Here is an 8678-nt window from a genome sequence, read left to right on the forward strand (position 1 = left end):
TTTGAGGTGAGATGGCACACACGAGTCCACTAATCACCACACAATACACTACTATGGATTCATCCCCGTCTCCCTACAAGAAGGCCATCCATAGCACTCACACTTGTCTTGAGCATTTTATAGTATCCACTTCAAGTTGTCTATGTACCATGTAAGCATCCAAGAAGTCCATAACCGCGAACCCGGCTATTCGAATAGATCATGTTAACCCTGTAGGGGTGTACTTCTTCACACACGCTCTCGCCACTTAACGCCATGTACACGTCATGTATCTCGTCAACCTTCAAGCGGAAGCCTGGCGAGGGTGTCGGCCACGACCTGACTAACCACACAAGACTCTAATCCAAGTTTATCGCCTATTCGGGTTCCATCCGCAAGGAGATCTGGCCGGCGTGTCGCTCATGGCCCCAAACGATGTGAGCAGGGTTCCCAAGCCCACCATCCGGGTGCCACTTGGTACACCGTGCCACCTGTGCCTAGTCTGTCCCAAGCCCACCCTGCCGGGTGCCACTCGGTAGAAAAATATCACTACCTACAAACACCAGAAAGTAGTTGCGACTCCTAGACAGAGATCAAGTTGGTTAATAAGTCGAGAGGGCTTGGAGCGCCCGGAGCCCAATGTGTGGTAGTATCGAGTCATTGGACAACATACATAGAACTTAGTGCTTAAGGATGGTTCCAGTGAGACAACCCACCATGTACTCGTACATGGCCTCTCACCGCTACCTTTACCAAATCGTGTTCACACACTTAACTCTCAGCATCAGAACATATCATAACACTCCAATTCATTCCCAATGAATCGGACCTGACACAACTCTAAGCAATAGTAGGCATGGCATGGTAGGAACACAAAATGGCTCAATCAACTCCTACACATGCTAGTGGGTTTCAGCTATTTACTGTGGCAATGACAGGTCATGCAGAGGAATGGGTTCAACTACCGCAGCACAAAGTAGCAATTGAATCATTGTTCTCCTAATGCAAAAACAGAGAGCAGGAGCAAGAGAGTAGGATTGTATCGGAATGAACAAGGGGGTTTGCTTGCCTGATAGATCAATAGGGGGGCACTGCTCCTCAGACAGGTACTCTAGAGCACTCTCCGAAGCAGGACCTATCAAGAAGGAACGGTGTCGACAATCAAACACAAGCATATTGAACAATATGATGCATGATCATGGCATGTAGATGTGATGTTGTTTGAGCTAATGCAACCAGCTGTTATTTGGATGGAGTCCTTTTGAACCAAAGATTCAAATGCATCTCCAAAATAAGCCCTTTATAAATGCAATTTCAGTGTTTCACTTATACAGCACGTATAAGTTGGTTTGTCATGCATGAAACTAGTACAGATGGACATATTGCATTTTTTATAATTTTTCATATATAAATTATTTCGATCTGAGTTACTGTTGAATTTCTATGAATTTTTGAAGTTTATAACAATTTCTGGATTTTCCTGATTTGTTTTAATACCAGAAAAGAATAATTGCGCCAGCATGACGACAGCACGATGTTAGCAGGTCAACCGGTGCTGACCAAGGTTAAACCTGACGTGTGGGGTCCACACGTAAGTGACACGGGGTTAAACAGGGGTTAGTTTAAACCTAATTAAAAGATTAGGGGCGCCGGGGCCCACTGTCAGTGTCAGGGGGTTAGGTTAGGTGGTGATTTGACGAGCCGGACCCACCTACCAGGCCGGCGAGGTTAAAGGGGTCAAACCCGCCGACGTTTAGCCGCCGGCGAGGCCGAACGTGGTGGAGGGCTCGGGATCCACCCTCCGACGACCATTCGGGCGATAGAGACCATCTATGAGGAGCCCAGGCTCGCGCGCATCCAGTGGGACAACGAAAGACCGTGGAGGTGCTGGAGCTCGCCGGAGTAGAGCTCGCGGCGGCGGCCGGAGCACGGCTTCGAGCGGGAGCGGGCTGTAGGGCACGAGGAGGCCACCTGAGGGGCTCTGCGGCACCCTCGTGGCACCAGGAGCACGGTGACGTGCTCGGTTGCGGGCTGCGGTGGCAAGGCCGACGACGGCGACATGGACGGCGGTGAGGAGCTACGGCCATGGCGGGGAAGGGGGCTATGACATGAGAACGGAGGAGTGGGGAGAGGGGGACGGAGCAGAAGCTCACAGCGGACTCGACGGGCTTGTCGGCGAGCTCGGGGACGCGCTGAAGACGGCGGGGCGGCGAAGACAATCTCTGTTGACTGGAGATGAAGACGGCGTCAATGGTGGCGCTCCAGGGCCTCCCGAGGCGCCTGGCTTGACGGAGAGGTGACGGACGACGTGGTGGAGCTTCTGGGCACGGCGGAGGGGCGAGGGGACGGCGGTAGCTACAGCAACGACGAGCGGTGGCCACGGGCGCGTTCAGGTGGTCGGGAGAGAGAGAACCAGGGGAGGAGGGAGAGCGAGAGAGAGTGGGAGAGACGCAGGGTGGCGCGTGGCGTCGTCCGGGGCATCCAGAGCGACGAGGGGGAGGACAGGCAGGCAGGGAGGAGGTGGTGGCGCGGCTGCGGCATGCCGGCCACGCAGCTCCTCCTCCTACTGGTAGGAGCTTGAAGAAGCTCCTGGCAGTTGGGCTGGGCCGCCTGCTGGGCTGCTGGGCCGGGGCAAGTTGCACAGTAACGGGCTGCACAGGGAGGAGCGCGAGGTAAGTTTCTCCCTGATTTGTTTTTCTTTTCTATTTTCTGACATTTGTTTTGATTTAATAAAAATACTAAATCATTTTATTTCCTTATGCCAATTTTTGTAGGAACTAGTGGTATTATTCGAGAGCTCCTCAACAAATGGCATAATTTCTGGACAATATTGTATATAACAATATTTATCCAAAGCAAATATTTATTGCATTAATTCCAAATGCCCAAAATAAATACTTATGAGCTCCTAAAAATACTGGTTTGATTTTTATCTCTGTCCAATATTTTCAGAGAGCAACATGAATATTTTCTTGGACCTTTTTGGAGCAATTTTTATCTGGGTCATTTCCAGAAATGATTCTCAGGGTTTCACAAATCCCCATTTCAAATTTAAATGAAATTTAAACATGATGCACACATGACTAGCTATTCTAGGTCATACCAGAACTAGGGGTGTGACATTTATACCCCTCGCTACTAGTATGGCATGTCCCCGGGGGCATGGTAGAGACCGCTTAGTAGTAGCGAGGGGTAAAAACCCTCGCTACTACTATCAACTTAGTAGTAGCAAGGGGTAAAAACCCGCGCTACTAGTAAGTAGCAGTAGCAAGGGGTATAAATCCGCGCTACTAGTTAGCGTCTACCTATAAGCTTTTCCATATTAGTGTTAGTAAATAAGATGGCCCCTAAACCCGAAGCTTTAAATAATGATGAAGATCTTAAAGTAATTTATGTGACTACTATTGAATCTTTGTTTTCTAATATAAATCTTGATAAAGATGGGACTCGAGATGAGTCAACTTTAGTTAAAAGGCGTCCCAATGATTCGGAGTTTTTAGATCTTGATGTAAAAATTAATAAAAGTGGGATCGAAGAGGTCAACTTTAAGTAGTAATGAACCCACTCTTTTGGATTTCAAGAAATTTAATCATGATAATTGTTCTTTATTAGATTGTATTTCCTTGTTGCAATCCATGTTGAATTCTCATCATGCTTATAATCAAAACAAAGTTTTTACTAAACATATTGTTGATGCTATGATGCAATCTTTTGAAGAAAAGCTTGAATTGGAAGTTTCTATCCCTAGAAAACTTTATGATGAGTGGGAACCTACTATTAAGATTAAGATTAAATATTATGAGTGATATGCTTTATGTGATTTGGGTGCTAGCGTTTCCACAATCCAAAAACTTTATGTGATGTGTTAGGTTTCCGTGAATTTGATGATTGTTCTTTAAATTTGCATCTTGCAGATTCTACTATTAAGAAACCTAAGGGAAGGATTAATGATGTTCTTATTGTTGCAAATAGGAATTATGTGCCCGTAGGTTTCATTGTTCTTGACATAGATTGCAATCCTACATGTACTATTATTCTTGGTAGACCTTTCCTTAGAATGTTTGGTGCAATTATTGATATGAAAGAAGGAAACATTAGATTTCAATTTCCATTAAGAAGGGCATGGAAAACTTTCCTAGAAAGAAAATTAAATTGCCATATGAATCTATTATGAGAGCTACTTATGGATTGCATACCAACGATGATTATACCTAGATCTATTCGTGCTTTTATACCTAGCTAAGGGCGTTAAACAATAGCGCTTGTTGGGAGGCAACCCAATTTTATTTTTGTTCTTTGCTTTTCGTTCCTGTTTTGCTTTGAATAATTCATCTAGCCTCTGGTTAGATGTGGTTTTGTGTTTTAGTTAGTGTTTGTGCCAAGTAAGAACTTTGTGATAGCTTACGGTGATAGTTGTTCTGATCTTGCTGAGGAACAGAAACTTTTATAAAGCGCATTTTTTATCTGATTCTTTTGCTATGGATTGGTACACAATTTTCCCAGGTTTTCCTAATTTTTCAGAATTTTTGGAATTACAGAAGTATTCGAGAGTTACAGATTTCTACATATTGTTCTGTTTTTGACAGATTCTGTTTTCTTTGTGTTGTTTGCTTATTTTGATGAATCTATGGGTAGTATCGGGGGGTATGAACCATGGAAAAGTTGGAATACAGTAGATATTACACCAATATAAATGAATAAAGAGTTCACAACAGTACCATAAAGTGGTGATTTATTTTCTTATACTAACGGAGCTTATGAGATTTTCTGTTGAGTTTTGTGTTGTGAAGTTTTCAAGTTTTGGGTAAGGATTTGATGGACTATGGAATAAGGAGTGGCAAGAGCCTAAGCTTGGGAATGCCCAAGGTACCCCAAGGTAATATTCAGGGACAACCAAGAGCCTAAGCTTGGGGATGCCCCGGAAGGCATCCCCTCTTTCGTCTTCGTCTATCGGTAACTTTACTTGAGGCTATATTGTTATTCACCACATGATATGTGTTTTGCTTGGAGTGTCTTGTATGATTTGAGTCTTTGCTTTATATTTTTCCACAATCATCCTTGCTATACACACCTTTTGATAGGGAAATGCATGAATCGTGATTTATTAGAATACTCTATGTGCTTCACTTATATCTTTTGAGCTAGGCAATTTTGCTCTAGTGCTTCACTTATATCTTTTTAGAGCACGGCGGTGGTTTTATTTTATAGAAATTGATGAACTTTCGTGCTTCACTTATATTATTTTGAGAGTCCCTAAACAGCATGGTGATTTGCTTTGGTTATAAATTTAGTCCTAATATAATAGGCATCCAAGAGGGATATAATAAAAACTTTCATATAAAGTGCATTGAATACTATGAGAAGTTTGATTCTTTATGATTGTTTTGAGATATGAAGATGGTATATTAGAGTCATGCTAGTGAGTAATTGTGAATCTGAGAAATACTTGTGTTAAAGTTTGTGATTCTAGTAGCATGCACGTATGGTGAACCGTTATGTGATGAAGTCGGAGCATGGTTTATTTTTTGACTGTCTTCCTTATGAGTGGCAGTCGGGGACGAGTGATGGTCTTTTCCCACTGATATATCCCCCTAGGAGCATGCGCGTAGTACTTCGTTTTGATAACTAATTGATTTTTGCAATAAGTATGTGAGTTCTTTATGACTAATGTTGAGTCCATGGATTATACGCACTCTCACCCTTCCACCATTGCTAGCCTCTCTTGTGCCACACAACTTTCACCGGTATCATACACCCACCATACACCTTCCTCAAGATAGCCACCATACCTACCTATTATGGCATTTTCATAGCCATTCCGAGATATATTGCCATGCAACTTTCCACCGTTCTGTTTATTATGACACACTTCATCATTGTCATATTGCTTAGCATGATCATGTAGTTGACATCGTATTTGTGGCAAAGCCACCTTTCATAATTCTTTCATACATGTCAATCTTGATTCACTGCACATCCCGGTAAACCGCCGGAGGCATTCATATAGAGTCATATTTTGTTCTAATTGTCAATTTGTAAGTAAATAAAAGTGTGATGCTCTTCATTATTAGAGCATTGTACAAGTGGGCAAAGGATGATGAAGACTATGATTACCCCACAAGTCGGGATGAGACTCCAGACAAAAAACAAAAAAAAGAAAAGGAAAAAAAGGAGGCCAAAAAAATGAGAAAGGCCCAAATAAAAAAATGAGAGAAAAAGAGAGAAGGGGCAATGTTACTATCATTTTTCCACACTTGTGCTTCAAAGTAGCACCATGATATTCATGATAGAGAGTCTCCTATGATATCACTTTCATATACTAGTGGGAATTTTCATTATAGAACTTGACTTGTATATTCCAATGATGGGCTTCCTCAAATTACCCTAGGTCTTTGTGAGCAAGTGAGTTGGATGCACACCCACTTAGTTTTCTTTTGAGCTTTCATAAACTTATAGCTCTAGTACATCCGTTGCATGGCAATCCCTACTCACTCACATTGATATCTATTGATGGGCATCACCATAGCCCGTTGATACGCCTAGTTGATGTGTGAGACTATCTCCCTCTTTTTGTCTTCCCCACAACCACCATATTCTATTCCACTCATAGTGCTATGTCCATGGCTCACGCTCATGTATTGCGTGAAAGTTGAAAAAGTTTGAGAACATCAAAAGTACGAAACAATTGCTTGGCTTGCGGGGTTGTGCATGATTTAAATATTTTGTGTGATGAAGATGGAGCATAGCCAGACTATATGATTTTGTAGGGATAGCTTTCTGATACGTCTCCAACGTATATATAATTTTTTATTGTTCCATGCTATTATATTATCTTTTTTGGATGTTTAATGGGCTTTAATATACTATATTATATTATTTTTGGGACTAACCTATTAACCGAGGGCCCAGTGCCAGTTTCTGTTTTTTTGCCTATTTTAGAGTTTTGCAGAAAAGAAATACCAAACGGAGTCCAAATGGAATGAAACCTTCATGATGATCTTTCTTGGACCGAAAGCAAACCAGAAGACTTGGAGATGAAGTTAGAGATGCAACAAGGAAGCCACGAGGCAGGAGGGCGCGCCCAGGGGGTAGGCGCGCCCCCACCCTCATGCGCCCCTCGTAGCTCCCCTGACCTAGTTCCTTCTCGTATATATATACCCTTATACCCTAAAAACATCAGGGAGAGCCACGAAAACACTTTTCCACCACCGCAACCTTCTGTACCCATGAGATCCCATCTTGGGGCCTTTTCCGGCAATCTGCCGGAGGGGGATTCGATCATGGATGGCTTCTACATCAACACCATTACCTCTCCGATGAAGCGTGAGTAGTTTACCACAGACCTTCGGGTCCATAGTTATTAGCTAGATGGCTTCTTCTCTCTCTTTGGTTCTCAATACCATGTTCTCCTCGATGTTCTTGGAGATCTATTCGATGTAATACTCTTTTGCGGTGTATTTGCCGAGATCCGATGAATTGTGGATTTATGATCAAGATTATCTATGAATATTATTTGGTTCTTCTCTGAATTCTTATATGCATAATTTGATATCTTTGCAAGTCTCTTTGAATTATCGGTTTAGTTTGGCCTACTAGATTGACCTTTCTTGTAATGGGAGAAGTGCTTAGCTTTGGGTTCAATCTTGCGGTGTCCTTTCCCAGTGACAGTAGGGGAAGCAAGGCACGTATTGTATTGTTGTCATCGAGGATAACAAGATGGGGTTTTCATCCTATTGCTTGAGTTAATTCCTCTACATCATGTCATCTTGCTTAATGCCTTACTCCATTCTTATGAAATTAATACTCTAGATGCATGCTGGATAGTGGTCGATGTGTGGAGCAATAGTAGTAGATGCAGGCAGGAGTCGGTCTACTCGATACAGACGTGATGCCTATGTTCATGATCATGGCCTTAGATATTGTCATAACTTTGCGCTTTTATATCAATTGCTCGGCAGTAATTTGTTCACCCACCTTATTATTTTCTATCTTGAGAGAAGCCTCTAGTGAAACCTATGGCCCCCGGGTCTATTTTCCATCATACAAGTTTCCGGTCTACAATCTTAGTTTCTGATCTACTATTCTCGCAATCTTTTACTTTCCGATCTATAAACCAAAAATACCAAAAATATTTACTTTATGGTTTATCTATCTCTATCAGATCTTAATTTTGCAAGTAACCGTGAAGGGATTGACGAGCCCTTTATCGTGTTGGGTACAAGTTTGTTTGATTGTTTGTGCAGGTATTAGGTGATTTGTGTGTTGTCTCCTATTGGATTGATACTTTGTTTCTCAAACTGAGGGAAATACTTATCTCTACTTTGCTGCATCACCCTTTCCTCTTCAAGGGAAAAACCAACGCAAGCTCAAGAAGTAGCAGTCACGCGCATTGTCGAAACCGTGTTGATCTGTCACTCCGCATTGCGTCATGTCGCTCCCTTGCGCAGCTCCTATGCACATCCACATGTGCATCAGGGCCCACCACTGCCTCACTTCTGCGCCGCACACCATAGCTCTTGCATCTTTGTCACCCCACGCTCAGCGTCTGCCTGGAGACGACTGCCGAAACCCCGAGTTAGTCTCCCCCATGCGCAGCCACTTGCGCTATAGGCACTATTCCCGGTTGCAAGGGATTAGGAAGGCTACTACAAGTTGAGGTTTAAGCGCTCCTCGGAGCTCCTCCCATATCACGGTCGTGG

This window comes from Triticum dicoccoides, chromosome 7B, assembly GCF_002162155.2.
Source record: "Triticum dicoccoides isolate Atlit2015 ecotype Zavitan chromosome 7B, WEW_v2.0, whole genome shotgun sequence".
Lineage (NCBI taxonomy): Eukaryota > Viridiplantae > Streptophyta > Magnoliopsida > Poales > Poaceae > Triticum > Triticum dicoccoides.